Source organism: Eublepharis macularius, chromosome 4 (genome assembly GCF_028583425.1).
Source record: "Eublepharis macularius isolate TG4126 chromosome 4, MPM_Emac_v1.0, whole genome shotgun sequence".
Taxonomy (NCBI): domain Eukaryota; kingdom Metazoa; phylum Chordata; class Lepidosauria; order Squamata; family Eublepharidae; genus Eublepharis; species Eublepharis macularius.
The window spans coordinates 185021915-185044730 of record NC_072793.1 but is presented as its reverse complement, the minus strand read 5'-3'; the positions used below and the strand labels follow the sequence as shown (position 1 = coordinate 185044730).

Sequence of the window (22816 nt, the reverse complement as noted above, 5' to 3'; positions counted from 1 at the left end):
TCTTTCCAATGCTGTATTTATAACAGCCTGTGGATAGTTCCTACCGGTGAAATATTAGAAGCGGAGCAGGTGGCAATGCCCACCCCCACCTTAACCCAGTTGGTATTAGGAGCAGAGCAGGTCATAATGCCCACCCCCATACCTTAACCTAGCTGGTATTAGGAGCAGGACAGGGGGCAATGTCCGCTCCCGGTACTTCCCACACCCTACATTAACTCAGCTAATATTAAGAGCGGAGGAGGTGGCAATGCCCACCCCCACCTTAATCCAGCTGGTATTATAAGTGGTGCAGGTTTTAAAGGTCACCCTCCACCTTAACCAACTGGTATGAGCAGCGGGACAGGTGGCAATGCCCACCACCCCTTCAGCCATCTGCTATCAGGAGTGGAGCAGGTGGCAATGCCCGCCTTCTGCCTTCACCCAGGTGGTATTAGGAGCAGAGAAGGTGGCAATGCCCACACACTGGCTTTACTCAGCTGGTATTAGGAGCAGAGTAGGTGACAAAGGCCACCTCTCTTCAGCCAGCTGGGATCAGGAATGGAGAAGGTGGCAATGCGTGCCCCCCACCTTACCTAACTGGTATTAGAAGCAGAGCAGGTGGCAATGCCCACCCCTGGCAATTCTCACCCACCCTTAACCCAACTGATATTAGGAGAGGATCAGATGGGAATGTCCACCCCCACCTTAACCCAGCTGGTATCAGAAATGGAGCAGGTGGCGAAAAACGGTTTCGTTTTCCCGGCCATGTCGGATGCTCCTCTCCGCAGGTCCAGGAGGAAACGTCCGAGCTGCCTGACCGGGCGGTTGACCTGCGAGGGTTAACCCCCAGGACTCTCAGTGAGGGGGTCAGGGTCCGGAGCACGGCGGGAAGAACCCTCTGGAGGCAATGCAGGGGGTAAATAGCCCGTTTGCTCCTACGGAGGCCGGCAGACGCGCGCAGCACATCGTGTGCCGCCGGGGCATGGAGAATGGCAATAAGCAGATTTAAGGTGAAGACCTGTAAGTAAGCGAATCCCTTCTGATTTTCAAGCGTATGCGAAGGATCGGTGGGAGTTGAAGCTTAGAAGGCTCGGATTTTTTTTTCCCCTTCACGAAGTTTTGGAACTTGGCTGGCGCTATTCAGCCTTTTATAGTACAGTTGAAAGAGATGGGACAAAAGGTGGACTCAGTGGAAAGCGATCTGAAAACTTTTAAAGAGACAGCGTCTGAAACAGAGCAGTCTGTAAGCGAAAACGTATCACTCATGAAAGCGACAAGTAAAGAGGTAAAGCTGTTGGAGAATCAAATAATTGGATTACAAGTGGACCATGCCCAAACAGTACTGCGTCTTCAAAATGTGAAAGAGGAGCAAAATGAAAATTTAAAGGATTTGGTGTCAGAATTGTTGGCGATATTCGCGAAGGCAACTAAAGAAGAGATAAAAAACGATATTCTGGAAGTCCGTCGGACATCTTCAAAATATGCAACGAAGCGCCAGCTGCCTTGCGAGATTATCATTGATTTTTCATCTAAGAAGACACGGGACACCATTTTATATAATTCGTACAATGTGGACTTGGACTATTTGGGCAACAAGGTTAAGATATTGAAGGATGTTCCATTTTTGGCTCGTAAAAGAAGATTTAAATATAAAAATCTTGCTGCTTCTCTGAGGAAATGTGAAGTAAAATACAAATGGCTGTTTCCGGAAGGCATTTGGTTTAGATACAAGGATCAAATCTTCAAGATAACATCAGAAATACAATTGAGGGACTTTTTGTCCAAGCATCAGGAATTTCAGCAAGAAACTCAAAAGCCTACAGGGGAAAGTGGGGGGGGGGGAGAGGGAACAAGTGCAGCTATTGTAGCTGCACAGAGAGAACTAAGGCCGAGACGTGGGGGGGGGGGGGAACCTGATCTGAAATGAAGTTTGTATTGTATAAGATCTACCAATCTGATAGCATATTAGAAAGTTAATATTAGAGAAAAACTGCAGTATGAAGGGAATACAAGAATGTAGTTGTAGTCTGTGTTTTTTGTTTATATGTTGCCTTTCCCTTTTCCCCAATCCCCTTATCTTTCCACCATACTTTGCAGTTTTTTGTAGTTTGTAGTTAGATATAAAAAATAAAAAATTATATATATAAAAAGGAATGGAGCAGGTGGCAATGCCCCCCCTTCACCAAGCTGAGATCAGGAATACCAGAAGGCAATGCCTGCCCCACTTCACCCGGCTGGGATCAGGTGCCAAGCAGGCAGGCCCATCCCCCTTCAACCTGCCAGAATCAGGAGCAGATCAAGTGGCAATGCACGCACCCCATTCACCCATCTAGTATTAGGAGTGGAGCAGGTGGCAATGTCTACCCTCCTCCTTAACACAGCTGGTATTAGGAGCAGAGCAGATAGCAATGCCCGCTCCCACTTCTGCCAGCTGTGATCAGGAGTAGAGCAGGAGGCAATGCTTGCCCACCTGCCATAACCCAGTTGGGATTAGGAGTGGAGCAGGTGGCAGTGCCCGCCTCGCACCTTCACCGGGCTGGGATCAGGCACAGACTAGGAAGTAATGCCTTCTTCCCTTCACCCAGCCAGGATAAGGAGTGGAGCAGGTGGCAATACTCACTCCCTTTTGACCAACCGGAATAAGGCACTGAGCACGCAGCCATACCCACCCCCTTCACTCATCTGCAATCAGGAGCGGAGCAGGTGGCAATGCCACCCCCTTTACCCGGCCTGTATCAGGTGTGGAGCAAATACCAAAGCCCCCCACCTGTTCATGTTACCAAGATCAGGCATGGAGCAGGAACTAATGCCCGTTTCCTCTTCACCCAGCAGGGATCAGTAGCAGAGCAGATTGCAATGCCCCCCTTCTTTACCCAGCCTGTGTCAGGCGTGGAGCAGATAGCAAAGCCCACCACCCTTCATGTGGCTGAGATTACATGTGGAGCAGGTGGCAATGCCCAATTCCTTCTTCACTGGCCACGATCAGTGACAGAGGAGGAGGGAATGACTGCCAATCCGCCCTCCACTTTCTAGAACCCGTTGTATTTTTACCCACAATGGGCTTTGTTGATAGTTCACAATATAAGGGAAAAGATCCTTACCCAGGGAGGCCACAGTCTGGTAATTTTCCTCCATCACCTCCCAGTAGAGTTTTCTTCGGCCTGGATCCAGCAGAGCCCATTCCTCCTCCGAGAAGAACACGGCTACCTCCTCAAAGGACACGGAGGATCTCTGAAAGAAGAAAAGATTTCCCACTTGTTCATTTATTTCTGTCCCTAAGCATTCAAGAAAGAAAGAAGACTCCCATTGGCCAGTCAATGGATTCAAAGAAGGCAACACATGAAACCAGCAGCAAGAAATTTGGACTGCTTCTCGTCTCTCCGAGATTAGATGTGTTCCCTGTTGAATGGTATAGAACCTTTACAGAGGTGTAACACTGAAAGACAGAGATCTAGAGATCCCTGTCTTTTGGTGCTACACATCTGAAGATGCCAATCACAGCTGCTGGCGAAACGTCAGGAACTACAATGCCAAGATCACGGCCAGACAGCCCAGAAAATCCACAACAACCATTATTCTCCGGCCGTGAAAGCCTTCGACAATACAAAAAAATTCAAGTTTGCAGCATGCTAATCCAAGGATATTTTAGAATTTAGTAATTAAGAAGGAACATGCATATATGAGTGTATATATGTGGAGAGAGAACGAGATAAAAAAGAGAGGTGTATTTAGTTAAAAACCTGACTAATACTGTTACACAAGCAAAACTCAAAGACAGAAAAGAAACGGTCATGTTTACCATTCTCACATACATCACACAAAACATTTAACGACAATGAAAAACTCTATTAAATCAGTTTCAGGACAAGAAACCCATTCAATACTATCCCTAACAAAACCAAGGCCTATTCTCCGCTGGCTGTGCTCCTTGGGACTTGGCGGGTGGAAGAGGAAGGTACAGAAGGCCCAGGGCAAACTTGCTGCCTCAGGGACCTTTCCGGGTATTGGTGCATGTGGAATACCTAATGTTTGTAGAACCTGTCCTTGAACTACTGCGTTATCTTGTCCACTTTTCGCTTTCAAACAAAAGGAAAAAGCAGTTTAATTAATTCATTTATGTTACTTATGCATTGCTACCTTTCTCACGAGAATCCCTGATGGATCCCAACGGTGTAAGTCAATAAGAGCAACAGCCAGGAGATTCAATAAACAAAGCAACAGGGTTTGCAAATGCAAAACTCACAGAAGTTTGAAAACAAGCAGAAATCGGATGTAGCGCTTAAACAGAGCGGGAGTGATGAAACACGATTTATTAATCAGCACAGAAATTACCCAGCAGGGAGGGACTTACAGCGACAGACAGTATGCAGCACCTCTCCGAGCCATTTCCTCACAGCACAGCCCTCCCACCTGCGCAAAAAAGCCCTCCTGCCTCATTCAGATTTGCATTTTGTATGAAAATCAGGAGGGTGGGGGCCTTCCTGACCTCCCAGGCGGGCCGTTCGACCAGGCGGGGGCCAACACAGAGAACGCACAAGAACAGGCAGTCCTTGATTTTGCCCCTGTGCAGGGTGGTGCCTACAGAAAGCCCTGCTTGGATGAGCAAAGCTGCCGCGGCAGAGCGCAGGGAGAGAGCCAGCCCCACAGATATGAGGGGGGAGGCCAAGCAGGGCCTTGTAAGTGATCGGCAAAAGCTTGAACTCAGTAACTGCTGGGAAGCCAAGGGAGTCACGGCAGAACGGGAGACCCAGCGCTGCTGCTAGAGAAGCAAAAAGGCCTTCCCCCAACTCAGACTAGCCAGGAAGGTGGCCTGGACCCAGCTGATCCGGCCACCTGGATTCATGGCACAGTCACATCGAGACTGCACTACTGTAATGCACTCTACACAGGTCTCCCCTCACAGCTGACTCAGAGACTCCAGCTGGCGCAGAACGCAGCAGCTCCTTTACTCTCAGGAGCTAGATGGAGCACGCCTGTCACTCCATTTCTATAGCCACTGGCTTCTCATCAACTACCAGGTCCGATTCAAGGTCATGATTATCACACCCAAAGCCCTTCACGGACTCAGCCTCTCCTATCTGTGTGACGGCCTCTCCCCCCATGTTCCCCCAAAGCAGCATCACTCACCTGGGCAGGGCCTTCTGCAGAGAACGCCCTACAAGTGGGGCAAAATCAACAGCTGCCCGTACACGTGCTTTCTCTGCAGTAGCCCCCCCCCACTTTATGGAAAGGCCTGCCTGAGGATGTAGGCAAAGCTCCCCCCTCTCCTGGCCTTCTGCAAACTATGCAAGACTGAATGATTTTTACCCAGATCACAGGACTGAGTCATATGAAAGAACTCCTAGAGATTCCTTGACAGGGATGGGGACTACACGCTACGCTGCTGTGGATGTAGGTACTTACCTACCAGGGAGTCTCTCTCCATGCAGCTAAACATGCCGTAGAAATTAGTGGTGCTTCCGTTCAGATAAGATTTTGGCTCTCTGTGCTCAGGTTCGTGCCTGTTTTCAAATTTTCTGGAACCGTAACCTATTGTATCTGTTTCACTGAGAGAGCAGGTCTACTCAGAACCCAATCAAGTCTGTTCAGTGGGCCTTACTCCCAGGAAAGTGTTTTCCCTAGGGTGGCACTGCAACTCTCCCAACAATCGTTCATTGTTTTATTTTACTCGGTGAATGTCCCAGCTGTTGATTATATTGTATTTCACCTGCAGTGGGTAAGCCACCCTGGATCTCAGTGAGAAACTTGGAGTGTATATAAAAGTACTAGTAACAGTAATAATAACAGCAACGTTCACTGAGCTGCGGTGTTCAGCACCAACTGGAGCCTCTGAGTTGACTTTGGGGAGGGGGTCCCGTTATTCTTATCGATAATAATAAACTGAAAGTGGGGAGCCGCAAAAGGGGCCACCAGGCTGAGGGTGGGCGATGCAACCGCTGCGCTTTGGCAAGGGCGCTTTGCTCGCGAGAAGCCTGGACGGTGGAGGCAGCGCAGGCGGGCGGGGGCGGGCGGGGGATCCCCTCTTCCCCGAAGCAACCCTCCCGACCAGTTGCCAACCCACAGGTCATCTGGAGGGTGAGACGCGTTGAAATCCCACTCCAGAGGGAGCAACGCTGGAAAGAGTTGGCAAGAGGAGGAGCGCGGCCCGCCCGCCCGGACCAGCAGCGCCTCCCAAAGCCCGCGGGGCGGGCGCAGCCATCTTCGGACCCCGCAGGGACAAAGGACCCTTCCGGATCAGGCCAGGGGTCCGTCCAGCGGCTCCGAAGGAAATCAGCCCAGGCGGCTTGCAGGGGGCGCATTCAAGGGGTGGGGGGACAGGCGCCCCAAGCGGACTTCTTGCCCCAGGAGCTGCTCTGTCTCCCTCCCTGCGCTCCCCCGACCCAGCCCTGCCTCATTCACACGTGTTTTCTCTCCCCGCCCCAGATCCGTCCCTGCAATCCCGAACTCACCTTCCCTGCAGGCGCGCAGGGGCCAAAGTCTCCCCCCGGCCGAGGGAGAGGCGGCAGAGGAGAGGCCCCGCGGAACTCCATGCCGCCTCCACGAGGCTCGCCTTCCCTCTCCGGAGGGAAAAATGCCCCTTGCCCGCCTCGACTGCGCAGCCTCCCCTCGCTGGTGCTCGCGGAGCCTTCTGGGGACGGTAGTTCTCTGGGACTACCAGACCCCCCCAAACTTCACATGGGACCTTGGGAGAGGAGGGGCCTTGGCTCCTCTGTCCACCTCCTCCTGGCGGCCCCCTGCGGGCGTGGCTGCGGGAGAGAGCCTGAGGAGAGGCAGGCGGCGAGGGGCAGAAACCCCTCCAGGGCTCCCGGGGTTGCGGGTCCTGCTCTGGGCGCTCCTGCTGGAGAGGAAACAGGGGATTTCAGAAGCCGAAGCCCTCCCCTTGTATCAGGGGGGTGGAAGAGGGTCTTTCCTTTTCACTGGTTGCAGGGAGAGTTTGGCTCTTGCTTGACTGCAGGGAAAAGCCAGTTTAAGATTTCCTAAAGGGCAAGACTGGCGGGAGGGAGGAGAGAGAAAGGATACGCGTGAAAAGAGGGAAGGAACAGGAAAGAAAAGGCAAGGGGCTGGCTGGAGAGAGATCCTGGTATTCTTATTAAAAATAATATAACTGCTAACAATAAAAATAATCCTCCCTTTAGTTCTTCAGACTCAAAATCCAGCCATCTCTGCTAATATTGCAGTTTGTCGGCCGTATGATTATTTCCGTTCCCCTTTAGGAATTTTCAGGGTAAATCCCAAATCTCTTGAGATGCAGGAGCTTGCTTGGGTTCACCCTGCCCAGACTGTAGGTGTTGCAAAATGCACAAAATGCAGAGAAGCAGCTGAAAAGAAGCGTGTTTGTGGTACTCTTCACACAGCTTCTCTCCACCTCGTGCCCCCACCCCATCGATGTCTGGGCTGAATAGGTCTTAGGTTTTTTAGAAAAAATGCAACAAAAGACATGCTGACTATAACTAGGCCAACTTTGGTTGTCGAGCAGGATGCAAGCTTTAGACTGGCACAGAACTCCTCTTCAGACAAAAGCCATTTAAAACAGGAGGGTTGCATGCAAATGCCGTCTCCATGTGTTTCTAAAGTGAAGCATGAGAGATAATAAATACATACATTTAAATTCTGTTGGTATTATTTGGTCTGTTCCCTTGTCATCCAATTACTAGTATGTAGAGTTAGGGTCTTCTTCCCTAAATGCCTAGGAAGAGAAAGACAGAGGAAATGTTTTCTTCTTTCAGGCACACACCAATGTCCTTTGAGAACAGAAGAGGAATTTGCCGTGCTGAATACAGCCCAAAGAGCTCTCTGCTGGGAAGTTAAGAAAGGAAATGACGAGACTGCAGCCTCTGGGGGTCAGGATTGCCCCCCCTTCCTGTGATGTCACTTTGAGGGTACGCCCACAAACCCATCTCTTCCTCTGAGGTCACTTCAATGCATCCCGTCTTGTGGCTCTCAAACATCTGATGTTTATTCTATGTGGGACTTACATTAAGCAAGTTTGGCCACCCCTGGTCTAGAGTAAGATCCTTTAAAAAATTCAAGGTTGCAGCATGCCAATCCAAGGATATTTTAGAATTTAGTAATTAAAAAGGAACATGCATGTATGAGTGTAAATGTTGGGGCACAGGAGAGAGAGAGACGTACAATCAAAGATCCAGATGAGTTACCTGTGTTAGTCTGTAACAGCAACATAATAGAGTCCAGTAGCACCTTTAAGACCAACCAACTTTATTGCTTTGTAAGCTTCCGAGAGGCACAGCTCTTTTTCAGATAGCTTTCAAGAGGCACAACTCTCTTTGTCAGATTGCATCTGACAAAGAGCTGTGGCTCTTGAAAGATTATGCTACATTAAAGTTGGTATATTCAAAGAAATACTTTAATTCAAAACCTGAGTAATATTGTTACAAGCAAAACACAAAGACAGCAAAGAAACTGTCATGCTTACAATTCTCACATACATCAACACAAAATATTACCAACAACATAAAAATAAACTATTAAATCTGTATCAGGAGAAGAAGCCCTTTCAATATTATCCCTAACAAACCCACGGCCTCTTCTCCGCAGTCCATGATCTCTGGGGCTTGGCGGGTGAGAGAGGACGGTCCGGAAGGTCCAGGGCAAACTCCTCTTCAGACAAAAGCCATTTAAAACAGGAGGGTTGCATGCAAATGGCATCTCTGTGTGTTTCTAAAGTGAAGCATATTTGGCGGGGGGAGGTCTGGAAATAAACACATTTTTTTTTTGTATTATTGGGTCTGTTCCCTTTTCATCAGATTACTAGTATGTAGTGTTTGTGTCTTCTTCCCTAAACACCTAGGAAGAGAAAGACAGAGGAAATATTTTCTTCTTTCCTTCGAGGACACAGGAGGAATTTGCTGTGCTGGATGCAGCCCGGAGAGCTCTCTGCTGGGAAGTTTGTTAGGAAAATGAGGAGACTGCAGCCTCTGTGGGTAAGGATTCCCCCTCCCTTTTATCGGGAATATGGAACTGAAGAAAGCACAGAGGTCTTCCTTCTAGGATTTTGTCTGCCAAAGGAAAGAAGGGAACTCCCCCATCTCCAGATGTTTCAGTGGCTGACAAGAAATGCATTCAATACATGCAATAAGAGGGAATCCATCACTGGAGAAGGCGCTGGTCACAGGGGAGGAATCATGTCCTAATCTAATGCGATCAGATCCCGGCAGCCTCTCTCTTATCTGGCAGCCTTTCTGTTCTGGCACGAAGTGGCTCTCCCACAGTCTGTCAGACTATGGAATCCCAGTTATCCAGAGTTCGTCTCCCCCCCTTCTGCAAGGAGCACAATGTGTCTTGGTTCCAAAAGGTTTATTGAGAGATTATGCTCAGGATACAGTGTCCATATTCCAAGGACCTAAGTTAGTCTTGGCTGAAGAGAAGCATTGTTGAGAATGGCACCTAAAGTGAAAGTAGCAATACATCAAACACCCCGTTCCCAGCCTCCCCCCCCCCAGTCCTGTCTGCTGGGAAGACCTGGGCCTGGGAAGATTTGAGCGTCAAGGTCCTTGGCCGGAAAGAAACAGATAAGGGTTCTTCTCTCCCATGGAAACAGGCAGCCACAATAACATCTGGCCCTGGGGGGGGGGGAAGACTACACACAAGCGGTTACAATAAGCAAACATGGCGTAACTCTGGCTAGAGACTGACAGGCAAACTGACATCCTGACACAGTCCTATGCTTGAGTGACTGAGACTGATGGGAGAAGAGTAGAAATTGCATTGGGGACCCCACCAGGGCAGGAGGACGAGGCCCCCGTTCAGTGGCTGAGCACCTTGTTTTGCTTGCTGATGAACCCCTCAGGTAGCTGGTGGGCCCTTGAAGGAAAAGGAAAGGCCTGGCCTCAGAGGAATTACTGGAGAGTCTCCTGGGCAGATTTCAAGAGAGTGTTTCCTTCGCAGCTGAGCAGGGTGAGAGAGAGCGTCCTCTACACTCCTGAAGTGCGTGGTTTAGATGATTCATTTCCTCGTTGAGAAAGTGCGGCTCACATATCCGTCTTGCACAGTCTACTAATGTTTTCATTATGCCTCTTTTCTGTCGAGGGTGCTGATTGGAGTTTTTGTGTAAGTACCGATCAGTGTGAGTTGGTTTCCTGTAGACCTTGTGACCTAACTGAAAGTTTGCTTTGCGGATGACCAAGGTATCCAGAAATGGGAGTTTTCCCTCGATTTCTTTCTCCATTGTGAATTGTATGTTCCGGTGGATGTTGTTGAGATGATTCAAAAACCCCATCAATTCTTCCTCCCCATGGCTCCAAATGATGAATGTATCATCCACAAACCGGAACCAGACACTAGGTTTGTGGGGTGCTGATTCTAGAGCTGTTTTTTCAAAATGTTCCATGTTTTTTCCAGTCACATGCCAGTCACAGATACTGGCGAAACGTCAGGAACTACAACCAAGACTACAGCAATACAGCCCAGAAAATCCACAACAACCATTGTTCTCTGGCCGTGAAAGCCTTCGACAATATATCAATATAAGGAATGCATATTAAATTTACTAAATTGGAAGGGGTAGCAAACATGGTAGAAGACAGAGTCAGGATTCAGGATGATCTTGACAGGCTGGAAAACTGAGCTAAAACAAATCAAATGTTATAAATCAAATGTTATTATAAAATGAATTTCAACAGAGATAAATGTAAAGTTCTGCATTTAGGTAGGAAAATTCAAATGCATAATTATAGGATGGGAAAAACTTGTCTTGGCAGTAGCGTTTTCGAAAAGGATCTAGGGCTCTTAGTAGACCATACACTAAACACGAATCAGCAGTGTGATGAGGTAGTTAAAAAGGCAAATGCGATTTTAGGCTGTATCAACAGAAGCAGAGTGCTCAGATCACGCAAAGAGATGGTATCGCTCTATTCTGCTCTGGTTAGACCTCACCTAGAGTATTGTATTCAGTTTTGGGTACCACAATTTAAAAAGGATATTGACAAACTGGAAGGTTTCCAGAGGAGGGCAACAGATGAAGGCAATATTTAGTTTATTAGCTTATTAATATAACTGTTTAGCTTAACAATTAATCTATTTTAATATTAATTATACCTTCTAAATGTAATAAATTGACTTGTTGTGTATATAAAAAAATCCATGAAAAACAGCAATAAGAAAGATATTGAAGAGGAGAGAAAGAATATTCTATAACATAGTTGTATAAATCAACAATTATTGTAAGCAATAGAATGTATATACTCCAAAATGTGTCTCCCTTCCATCTCCATTTGTATTTCTTTCCTTTGTGCTTTCTTGCAACTTGCGTGCCTTGAACTGATTCTAGTAGTTTGCTCAGTTTCCAAAAATTCATTGGATCATATTGTGAGGGGCCTCCTGGATCATATTCATCTTGCTTCATCAAACAGTCTCGTGCGAACCCTTGAAACGCAGTCTCTAAATCGAAATTCACCAAGCTTTCTCCGATTTCGCAAAACCTCAGATTATTACTTCTAGATTCCGTTTCGAAAATGCCCAGTCTCTAGTCTGCTTGTAATGCTTGTACTGATTCAATTTTTTCTTTTATCTCTCTGAATTCTTTCTGCTGTATTTTAATCTCTTGAATGTCTTGATTATTTTCTTGAGTTCTCTGAATTATTTCTCATAATCCGGAGAGTAATTCAGTTCTTAGCTTCTGAAAATCTTCCCTTATTCCAGTGAAAAATCCTTGAGTCGTCTGGTCCATTCACTGTAGTTGGGTTAATGATGCCGTGTTTTCCAGCACTACTTCTTGAGTCTCCATATCAGTTTGTCGCTTCTGGTTTAAAGCATTTTTATGCTCTTGCTTTAATTCTGTGAACAAGGTTTTAATTTGACTTGAAAGAGAAGAGATTTTTTTTGAGATCTATCAATGACATCTTCTGAACTTAGTTCAGAACTTAGAAGTTTAATTAATAACAAGAACAACAACAATAAATTAGTTCAGCTTTAGCCTTTTGCATCGCTGCAGCCATTTTTTTTTCAGTTTCTTACCTCTTTCTTCAGCTAAATACCTCAAAAGGCTTAGAGCCTTAGAATAGATTAGTAAGAAAAAAAGAAAGACAGTTCATTCTTCAAGCCAGTAGGTGGTGATTATGTAGCTGTAATTCCTTCTTCAAATCAAGAATATATTTTAAAAAGATAATTGAATGTTGAATCTCAGTTCCTTCTTCAAGCCAGAGATGGCAGTATGGCCAATGATATCAGAATGCAGTACGTAATTTTCCAAAATGTTCAACATTCAGTCATTTTTTCATGTTACTTAAAGCCACACTGTACAATCAAAAAATATTATAGTAGCAAGAGTTCTAAGTCAATAATATGTATTTAAAAGATGAGCTACTAGTTGAAGTTTGACTGAATGGGCTTTAAGGCTGTAACTTTAAATTCGTCCTTGATACAAGTTATTTATAATCCAAAATTAATCCAGTGAACCAGACAGTTTGAAATTAGCTGTCACGTCTTTATTTCCTCTTTTTAAAAAAAGAAAAACAAAACCATCAGGGCACAACATTAAAGCCATAAAGAGGAGAGAGGAAAAAGACGATGCCTCCAAAATAATGCCCAAATATTAGTTGAGTTCTTGGGTATGTTTAGAATAGTTCCTTTTATTTTCTATTAAAATGTCAAAGAGAAACTGTAAACAATCTTTTGTGAAGAATCTTCCCGGTAGCATCTGTTCTCAGTTATCGCTTACAAAATTAAACGTAATACCTTTAAGGTAAGCATTCTAATTATTTTTTAAAGCCCAGGGTTCCTACATGAGTAACTGCTTTTTATTTTTGTAGAGAGGTGTAGTTTTTACAAGCCTCTTTCATCCAAACAGCAAAATAAAGCACAGCTTAAAAGTTTTCCTTTTGGATTTTTATGAAAGTTCTTATAAGAGAAGAAGGTGGGGAGAAAAAAGAGGTCCTACCATAGTCAAAAAGATATCTACTAGTTATATACAAATAATCCCGGCAGATTTATCTTGCCTCTGGCCACCTCAGTCCTGCTCCTGGTTGATGTTTCTGTGTCCTTGGAACACCAGGGAGCCAAATAACCCCCCAGATATATCTGGCACTGCACGTTGGGGTATCTCTATCAATAAAGTCACAGGTTGTTCGATGTATTGTCGAAGGCTTTCACGGCCAGAGAACGATGGTTGTTGTGGGTTTTCCGGGCTGTATTGCCATGGTCTTGGCATTGTAGTTCCTGACGTTTCGCCAGCATCTGTGACTGGCATGTGAGAGATCTCTGAGAGATCTCTGTCTTTTGGTGCTACACCTCTGAAGATGCCAGCCGCAGCTGCTGGCGAAACGTCAGGAACTACAATGCCAAGACCACGGCAATACAGCCCGGAAAACCCACAACAACCATCAGTCACAGGTTGTATTTCACAACCCTGCCTGGTTGTAAACCCCAGGAAACAGAACCAGAATGAGAGACCACAGAGATGAGCCTCTCAATCAGCCGCCATGTTAGATCCCCTTCGTTCAGTCATTAAGATTGAAGCTTTGATCACATCAAGGCCTTTATATGACATCTCCCCTGTCTGAATTCTTTGATGGCGAGTAAGGCTTCGATAGTCACTGAAGGTTTTGCCACACTACAGGCATTTATATGATTTCTCTCCTGTGTGAATTCTTTGATGGGAAGAAAGGTTTCCACTCCGACTGAAGCTTTTCCCACACTCTGGGCATACATATGGTTTCTCCCCTGTGTGAATTCTTTGATGGCGAATAAGGTGTCCATTCCGACTGAATCTTTTCCCACACTCCTGGCATTTATATGGTTTCTCCCCTGTGTGAATTCTTTGATGAACAACAATGGATCCACTGTCACTGAAGCACTTTCCACACTCCAGGCATTTATACGCTTTCTCTCCTGTATGAATTCTTTGATGGGAATTAAGGTGTCCCCTCTGACTGAATCTTTTCCCACACTCCAAACATTTGTATGGTTTCTCCCCTGTGTGAATTCTTTCATGAACAGCAAGGTATCCACTGTTCGTGAAGCTCTTTCCACACTTCAGGCATTTATAAGCTTTCTCTCCTGTGTGAATTCTTTGATGGGACTTAAGGTGCCCCCTCTGACAGAAGCTTTTCCCACACTCCAGGCATTTGTATGGTTTCTCCCCTGTGTGAATTCTTTGATGGGAAGAAAGGTTTACACTCTGACTGAAGCTTTTCCCACACTCCAGGCATTCGTATGGTTTCTCCCCTGTATGAATTCTTTGATGAACAGCAATGGATCCACTGTCACTGAAGCTCTTTCCACACCTCAGGCATTTATAAGCTTTCTCGCCTCTGTGAATTCTTTGATGGGAATTAAGGTGTCCGCTCTGACTGAAGCTTTTTCCACACTCCAGGCACTTATATGGCTTCTCCCCTGTGTGAATTCTTTCATGAACAGCTATAGAACCACTGTTTGTGAAGCTCTTTCCACACTTCATGCATTTATAAGCTTTCTCCCCTGTGTGAATTCTTTGATGGGAATTAAGGTGTCCCTTCTGACTGAAGCTTTTCCCACACTCCAGGCATTTGTATGGTTTCTCCCCTGTGTGGATTCTTTGATGAGAAGTAAGGTTTGAAGTATAATTGAAACTTTTCCCACATTCTAGGCATATATATGGTTTCTTCCCTCTGTGCATTCTTTGATGGGAAGTAAGGTTGTCTGTATGATCAAAGGCTTTTTCACACTCCAGCCATTTAAACACTTTTGTCCTTGACTGCATGTTCCAAGGAATATCAACATCTGATTTTTCAGGGAAATTTTCCTCATTTGCAGTCTTCTCAGTCCAATTCCTTCCTTTGTATATATTTTGAAGTATTGAAACTTCATAAGAGATATCACCTTGTAAATGACCGTAATGATTCCTTGGTGTGTATTTTCCCTCTTCCTTCCTTGGTGCATTACAATATTCTGTGATCTTTTCCCGTTGCTGATAGGTATCTTCTTTTTCAGTTTCTGCAGGTTCTTTTCTTTTATTTGCTGACTCCAAGTCACCTCCTGCAGAAAAAGAGAGAAACCTGGCACGATCACAATAATGAAAAATGCAACCTAAATGTAAATTGCTAATTTAACTGCTCCAGGGAATGCAAGAATTCAAAAGCTAGTTGTCCAGAAACACTATAATAACTCTCGCTTGGAGAATCTGTGATATCCTTGCTTGGGGAATCTGACTATCCAATGTCTCATGGGTGGCTAATAAGCCCCTAGTCCCAGACATCACCCTGAGCTGGCGTTTGCAGGTCACGTGGCAAGAGGCATGGCCGCCAACTGCTGCTCCTGCTGGCCCCTCATGGACAGCTCCTTCGGCTAGCCCAGCATGCCACAAATTCAAATTCTGTCCATCCAATCAGCTCCAGGCTGGCTGGGGCCGTGTGGCAGGACTCTGGCAGTCAGTCCTGAGAAACAGTCTCCAGTCAGGTCCGCCGGCTAGATACTTAAGGCAAGGCCGGCTGGACCTGGACAGCAGTTGAGTTCTGACTGGCATTATGTGCAGAAGTCTGTGTTGCTTCTAGTGGGAGCGCAGCTTTACCACCACTCGTGCCTTTTCAGACTACTTGAGTGGCCTCTGTGGCAGCAGTTTCAACCACCAGGTGGCGCAACAGAGTCAGTGCGGCAGTGCAAGGTGTACTTCACAGCGGCCTAAGAGCCTTCGGCAGTGGGAGGCTTTGCCGTAAGGCCTGGGGGACTGGCTTTTCTCACTTCTTTGGTTCTCCCTTGCTCCCCCTTCCCCCCTTTGGAGCATGCCTTTTGTGTGCTGAGCCCGACTTCACCTTCTCAGTCTCTGGTAGCTGGAGAAACATGCCCTCCAAGCAGGCTCGTAGAGTGGCTTTACGCCGGAGATCTGCAGCTCCCAGAGTATCAGGACAATTTGGTGCCTCTAACCCTGGGCCAGTGCCTGTGGCTGCATCCATGGGGTCTGTCGAGGCCCCTCCCCATGCGGTGGGTAAGGCTGCTGGGAGAGCTCGTTCTTCTCTAAGGGGAGACCTGCCAGCAGCTCCAGCAGCCCAGAGAGGCGTAGGGGGACTGCAAGGAAGAAGTACAAGACCCACAAGGCTTGGAAGTCCTCTGGCGGCCCACATTCCTGGCCTCTGGGCCGCTCAGCAACACACAGGCAGAGGGTCTGGCTCCTCCGGCTCCAGGAAAGATCTCCGGGCCCCACCTGGCCATTCAAAACCAACACATTCCACAACAACATATGGTTGCAATGCCCCCCTTGTTCATTTGTATTTTGAATGCCCCAGGCCTGACCTCTGTAAGCACGCCATGCGCGTTTAGACCAGCTTTCCAAGAGCGATAGGAGGGAGAGGCAGCGGTTGAGCTCACAGTCCCTGAAGCGGGAAAGTGCAACACGCCACCCTTGCGCTTCAAGATCTACAGCCTTCAAAACTCATCAGCGTTCTTCTGAAGCAACTGTGAGGATAAAGAATGCTGTGGAATTCAACCTTCCCTTGGCAACACACAGTCCCACGACAGATCTAAGCAGCTACCTGTAAATGCTTCCTCTTCCTCAGAGAATGGGAGAAACAGCTCTTCCTCTTCCTCCAGCCAGGAGATGAGGTCAGGTTTGGCAATCTGGGGTCCTGTTTATCAAAAAACCTCACAAAGTTAGAAATCCAGCAATTCCAAGCCACCTTGACTGTCCCTCCAGAAATACACAACAGGCAATTAAGAGGGGTGGAGCGGAGTGCAGCCTGGGGCGAAGAAGCCTCCATCTGGCACCGGCAGGTTGGTGCCTACTCCCTGCCCATCTGAGACTGACGAGCCTGCTGAACACTAAGTGGCAGAGAACCAAGTGGAGCTCCTTCCACAGCACAGGAAGGCAAAAGCCCAGAGAGGAGGCAGCAAGGCAGAGCCCCTGCTTGGACCGTCCCACCCTCCAGCCAGGCATCCCTTGGCACCTCTTCTCACACACTCCAGGGACAGGACTGCCAGGCAGGGGCTGCCACTCTGCAGGGAGGACCCAGAAGCCCTCCCACATCCGAGGAAGGAGCACGGAGGGGGGCAGAGACCCGCCACTGGGCCCAGGGAAGACTGCCTGGCCCCGCCCTTCCTCCTTAAGGCCTTCTCTGCAGCCACTTCTCATAGCAACTAGGAGGCAGCCCAGGAGAAAAGGACCCTCACCCAGAGAGGCCACGTGGCCAAAATTCTCCAGCATGACTTCCTTGTACAGGGACCTCTGGGCCGGGCTCAGCAGGCTCCACTCCCCCTGGGTGAAACGCACGGCCACCTCTTCGAAGCAAACCTCACCCTGGAAGAAGAGGAAAGCAATTCTTTACATGGCTGGAAAGCAGGTGCGCGGTGTGGTGGGGGGTGGGTGACTATTCTCCTGCCTCCCCCTGGCGCGAGCAGTGCCAAAACCAGGGGCAAGGAGCCCAGTCCTCTGAGGCTTAAAACGGACCAGGGAGCTCTCCTGCTCTCCACTGAATGTTTCCTCCCTTACCTGAGCTGGCTGCATGGCGGCCCTTTTCCCTTCACCACATGGAGAAGATGGCGGAGAAGGCCTCAAAGTTGTCTTCTCCCTACGGCCTTGCAGTGAGAAAAAGAAAGAGGGTGGGAAGCCATTTTTGGTATTCACAGATTTCTTTGCCAATGCCTTTCGTCTCTGGATTAGCCTCTAGTACAATGAAGGCTGAGGAAGAGGCCCAGCATCTCTTCCACCAAACCAGACAATGTTTACGAGGGGAGGTCCATCTTCCTTATTCATCTCTCCTCCTTGAAACGCTTCCTCCCAACACATTTTGGGGCACTGAGCTCCTGTCCTGCCTGAGGCTGTGCTGCTCCATCCTCCTGTATAAGGGAAGCCCAGCAGCCCCTCCGGCCTGCTCCATGCAACTCCCAGAATGTGCTGGGAAACAAGTGGGAGAGCCCTGGAAGGACGGGACGGAGTGTCTGACCCCTTGGGTCTACCTTTCGGGAACGGGGATTGCAGAATATGGCAATTCGAATGAGCCCCCCTCCTCCCACTCCAGCATCTCAGGTCTCTGCCCCCTCCTCCTCTTGCATGTGTGAATGTGGCCTGAGACTGAGAGTCATACAGGTGCTGGGCAGGGAGGGTGTGTCTTGGTGTTGGTCCAGCAAGGCTGACCCTGAAGAAATCCCAGGACTGTGGTTAAGACTCTCTGGGAGCCTGGAGGGCCCCACCCTACCCCCCACCCCCGCAGCAGAGTAAAAGAGCAGGCCAGAACTTATGGGGAACAGACCATGATTCGAAACAGAAATAGGAGAACGGGAGGGGGGCTCCTCTAACACCCCCCCCACCAAGCAGCCTGAGCTGAAAGGAGTCGAGGTGCGTGTGGGGGGGGGGGAGTCCTGCTGGGGCCAGCTTGAAAGGCAGCCAAGAGGCAGGAGGGGGCTTCTCTCAGCTGCCCCCCCATCTCATGGTCCTCCTGCTGCTTCTCGGCCTTGACCCCCCCCCCCCCGGCCCAGATCCCAAAGAAGGGCCAGTTGGGCCTTTCCCTCTTTGCTCCTCCGGTGGGTCTTTCATTCTCTGGCTTTGCAGGAAGCTGATGCAGGAGGGCAGGGAGGGAACTGTGGGGGGGGGGCTTTCTTTTCCTGCTTCCCCCCTTTTCTCTCTGCTTTGGAGCCCCTCCCAGGGCATATCCCCCCTTCTGCCCCTCTAAAGCCCCTTTCAGCTCAGCAGACCCCTCCCAGCCACTCTAGGCAGCAGCCACTGAAGGTCAGAGGTGCTTCTTGGGGGGGGGGGACAGAGAGTGAATGGCTTCCTCACAGCAACCCCCCCCCCCATGGGCCTCTCTAGGAATTTTGGGATCTCTGGCTTTAACTCTTGGAGGGGACCCCTCCCATCATCAAAAGAGCCTGGGAGGCAGAAAATAAACAGCCTCCAAGGGGGAGGGGGAGGTTATTTTCTAATCCGGGCTGCTTTGATGCCCGGCCTTGTTCACTCTCCCCTCCTGAATATGTTTGCAAGCAGCCCTGCGCAAGGAAACGCCCTTCCTTTTTTGATAGCGAAAGCTGCGGAATCCAAGGACTGGCAGAGACACTGTTATGATGTATTCAGCTGCCAACCAAAAATCCCTCAAACAGCCCCCATTGCATGGGGAGGAAATGGCCAGAGGGGGCGCGGGGGGGGGGCAGGGGAATGGATGCAGCAGGGCGGGGGGGGGGCGGGCTGGGGAAATCTGAAGGTTCCCATCCGAAGGCAGCCCTCCGCCCCTTCCTGCAACCTTCATCTTGGGAAAGAGCAGCGAAAGGCCGGGAAGCCCCAGAAGGCGCACGAAGCAAGGGAAAGGCCCCCGGACCCCGGGGGCAAAGACCCCACGTGGGAAGGGTCGAATGCACCTCCCTTGATTTCCATGGTAGAAAAAGGAACAGCTCCGTACTGATATGGGGGGGGGGGGGGGGTAATTTCCTCGGAGACACCTCCTGTTCTAGTTAAGGGTCCTGTTTGGTCTGGGATTCCAAAGAGTCTAGCGGCAGTCCCTGCCCCCTCTCCCCCCTCACCACTCCTAGCCCCTCAGTCCTAGAGCCCGCCCTCTTCCGCACCATCTCCCCCAGCCCCAAATCCCCTCAACCCCTTTCATAGAATCATAGAGTCGGAAGGGGCCATACAGACCATCTAGTCCAACCCCCTGCCCAGTGCAGGATCAGCCTAAAGCTTTCCTTCCTCCTCCTTCCCCCTGCAGCTGCTCCCTCCTTCTCCCCCAAACCATCTGCTCCCCTCGCCCCCCCCCCCAACATCTCCCCCTGAGTCCCCCCCCTCCCCCCCTCCCTCCTCGGCGCCTCTGGAACGAGAAGTCACTTGAGCCCCGCCCAGCCGCCAAAGGCCCAGCGCGGGTCCCTCCCTCGAGCCCACTTAAGGGGCCTCCCGGCTCTGGATCTCTGGTGCAGGAGGGGGGCAGAGCGGGCCTTTGGGGAGGGGGCTCCCCTCACCCCCGCTGCTCCCCCTCCTTTCTCTCTGCTTCTGATCGTGCATTGCAGCCCCCTCCCCATATTTCCCCCTTCATTCCCTCTCAAGCCCCTTTCAGCTCACCCGATTCTTCAAGCCCACAGATGGAGGGAGGACAGGAAACGGCTTTTCTCCTGAGCGCCCCCCCCCCCGCAATTTCCCTCTCTAGGACGGCGCGTTTCTCACTTTAACCCTTGGGAATCCTGCGCAAACCGGGCTGCGTAAAATGTCGGGGACAAGAAATGTCCACAGGCCTCCTAAGGAAGAGATTCCTTTAATGCAGTGCACAAATTATTTGAAGAATTACTCTTTTATTTTATTCTTTGTGGGTGTTTTTGTTTATCTATGCGTGTGCTGTAAACATGACAATTGCTCACTTTTCTGTTTACCTGTGTGCCTCTTGTGACATGTGGTAGTCTGTTTTTTAAAATTAAATTATTTCTTTGAATATCACATTTGAGGCCAATGTTTCATCTTCTTTTCTGAGATATTCCTGGATCGTGGCAGAGCAAACTTGAACTTTTAAATTTCCAAAGGATCTTCCATGCAATTGTCCTCACTTGAACACAAGTTCCTGGAAGTAGATGCCTGCCTTTTGTAATCTTTGCCCCTGGATCTTATGAATTGTAATGACAAAGGCCAGCTTAATTGGGAACTGCCGTCTTTGCAGTGTGAAAGCAAATGTTGTGTCTGTAGGTACTAATCTTGGCAGTATCACAGTTTGTCCAGCACTTTTTTTTGGAAGTATCACAGTTTGTCCAGCACTTTTTTTTGGAAGTATCACAGTTTGTCCAGCATGTTTTTGTGTACTACTATCTTTCTCATGGGAGGGAAGGTGGCCTGGTATATTTGGATCTCATCGGATCTCAGAAGTGAAGCAGTGCTTGAACGGGAGACCAGACCAGCAAGGAAGACTCTGCAGAGGAAGGCCAAGGCAAACCACCTCTGCTTCTCGCTTGCCTTAACAGCCCAGCAGGGGTTGCTATAAATCAGTTGTGACTTGACGGAAGTTTACACACACACCTCTTTATCATGGTACTGGTGGTTACTGCTTAAATGGCTTTCTTCCATTGACCATACTGACAGCTTTCTGCATTTCTCAGTTTGGGTGGGCATCCTCTTTTTCAAGTAACTTTGGCTTGGTCATAATGCATAGTTGGTTTGCACGCAGTGCCTTTGAAAGGTGACTCACTGAGTGGTGGATATTGTGAGCAGGTGCAGGTGTGGTGCTTCGGTCTTCTTTCCTCTCCCCTTTCCCAACTGAGGCACTTGAAGGTCCCGAGGCACCCTTGCTGCAGAGTTTTCTGTGGCTATAGTCAGTAACACAGGGCTGTGATGTTAGTGCACATATACACAGAGAATCAGAGCTCAGTTGTGCCGCTTGCGTGTCTCAGCAAAATGGTGATTTGTGCCAAGAGCAGCTGTTGGGCGTTTGGAGGGCGGAGTGGCCTTATCAGTGTAAAGTATGGGTGAAAGTGAGAAAAGGGCAGGCTGTTGATGGGGAGTGAGGGGTGTTGTTTGGGGCTACAGGGGCGCTTCTGGAAGGGACGGGGTTGCACCGGGTGGCTTTTCCAGCGCATCCTCACACCTGGAGTATCCATGGTTTTTTGTGAGCAGGACGTGTGTGTGTGCGCGCACACACGCACGCATGAAGCTATAGCTGTATCTGAAAACCAGGGCATGAATAGAGGGCCCTCGGAGATCAGATGTGACTTCCCTTAGGCAGTATTCGATGCTTTAGAGTCCTCCTTCCAAAGCGTTGTACACAATTGAGTGCCTTTTCTTATTTTTGCTCAATTAGTAAAAGAGAATATGCAGGAGTCCTACTGAGGGAAATAAACATAGGCCTTTTATTTGCTTATAAGCAAAGGAAAAACAGTACAAATGGGTCAGTTCTTCGAAGCTATGACGCTACAACATAGGAATTTGTACCCTTGGGTCAATTAGCATAAATTATATAAGTTACAACCTTAGAACTGCATTGGTTAAAGCCAGTGGCCTCCTACTGTTCCAGTGGTCACACATTGCCCGAGCAGTTCTGGACATCATTACAATATACATACTTCTCAGTATCTTATCGGAGATAAGATTTCTTCCATTAGCAACATTTTGTGCTTTGCCAGCAAAATACTATTTCTAAAGCTACTTAGGTTCCCTTCTGACACTTGGGAGCTCTTCACGTCCTTGACAAGTTCTGCTAATCTAGCGGAAAGGACAGAAGTCCTTCTCTCTGTGGCCTTGTTTTCTAGAGCAAAGTTCAGCTGGTCTTCTGCAGCTACTTCTAGCATGATCAACTCAGAAAGAGACCTCTCTTATTTGCCTATGGGTATGGCATAGTACATAATAATATAGGTGCCTCTTGCTACCAGTAATCTAGCCAAGTGTACGTATGTGAGTATCCATTCACCGAAACTTCAAATAGCAGGCACCTCACAGTGACTGGCCTTTACAAACTGGGACAGATTAACTAAGATTCCCTGGGTAGTTAGACATTTTCTCTTCCTGTCTGTTCAACTTCTATGCAGAGCATATCATAAGGAAAGCTGGACTAGATCTAGAAGAAGGTGGAGTGAAAATTGGTGGATGGAACATTAAGCATTTGAGATATGCAGATGACACCACGTTACTGGCAGATAATAACAAACTCTGGAAATGACTACTGATGAAGGTTAAAGGAGAAAGTGCCAAAGCCGGATTACAGCTGAACATCAAGAAGACGGAAGGAATGACTACTGAGGAATTTCACAGTTTTGATGTTGACAATGAGGAAATGGAAATTGTTCAAAAATTTCTATTCCTTGGCTCAATCGTCAACCAAAAGGGAGACTGCAATGAAGAAATGAGGAGATTGAGACTTAGAAGAAAAAATCCTTAAGAATAAGGAAACATTTCTGGGGACCAAGATCATGATAATCCAAACTATGGTATTCCCCATTGCCATGTATGGATGTGAAAGTT

The 22816-nt window shown here is 48.3% G+C and overlaps 1 pseudogene; it reads right to left on the bottom strand.

The window, feature by feature from the left end:
- LOC129328437 (zinc finger protein 208-like) overlaps positions 1-14893 on the bottom strand; it is a 114564-nt pseudogene extending 99671 nt beyond the window's left edge.
- Between the last annotated feature and the right edge of the window lie 7923 nt (positions 14894-22816).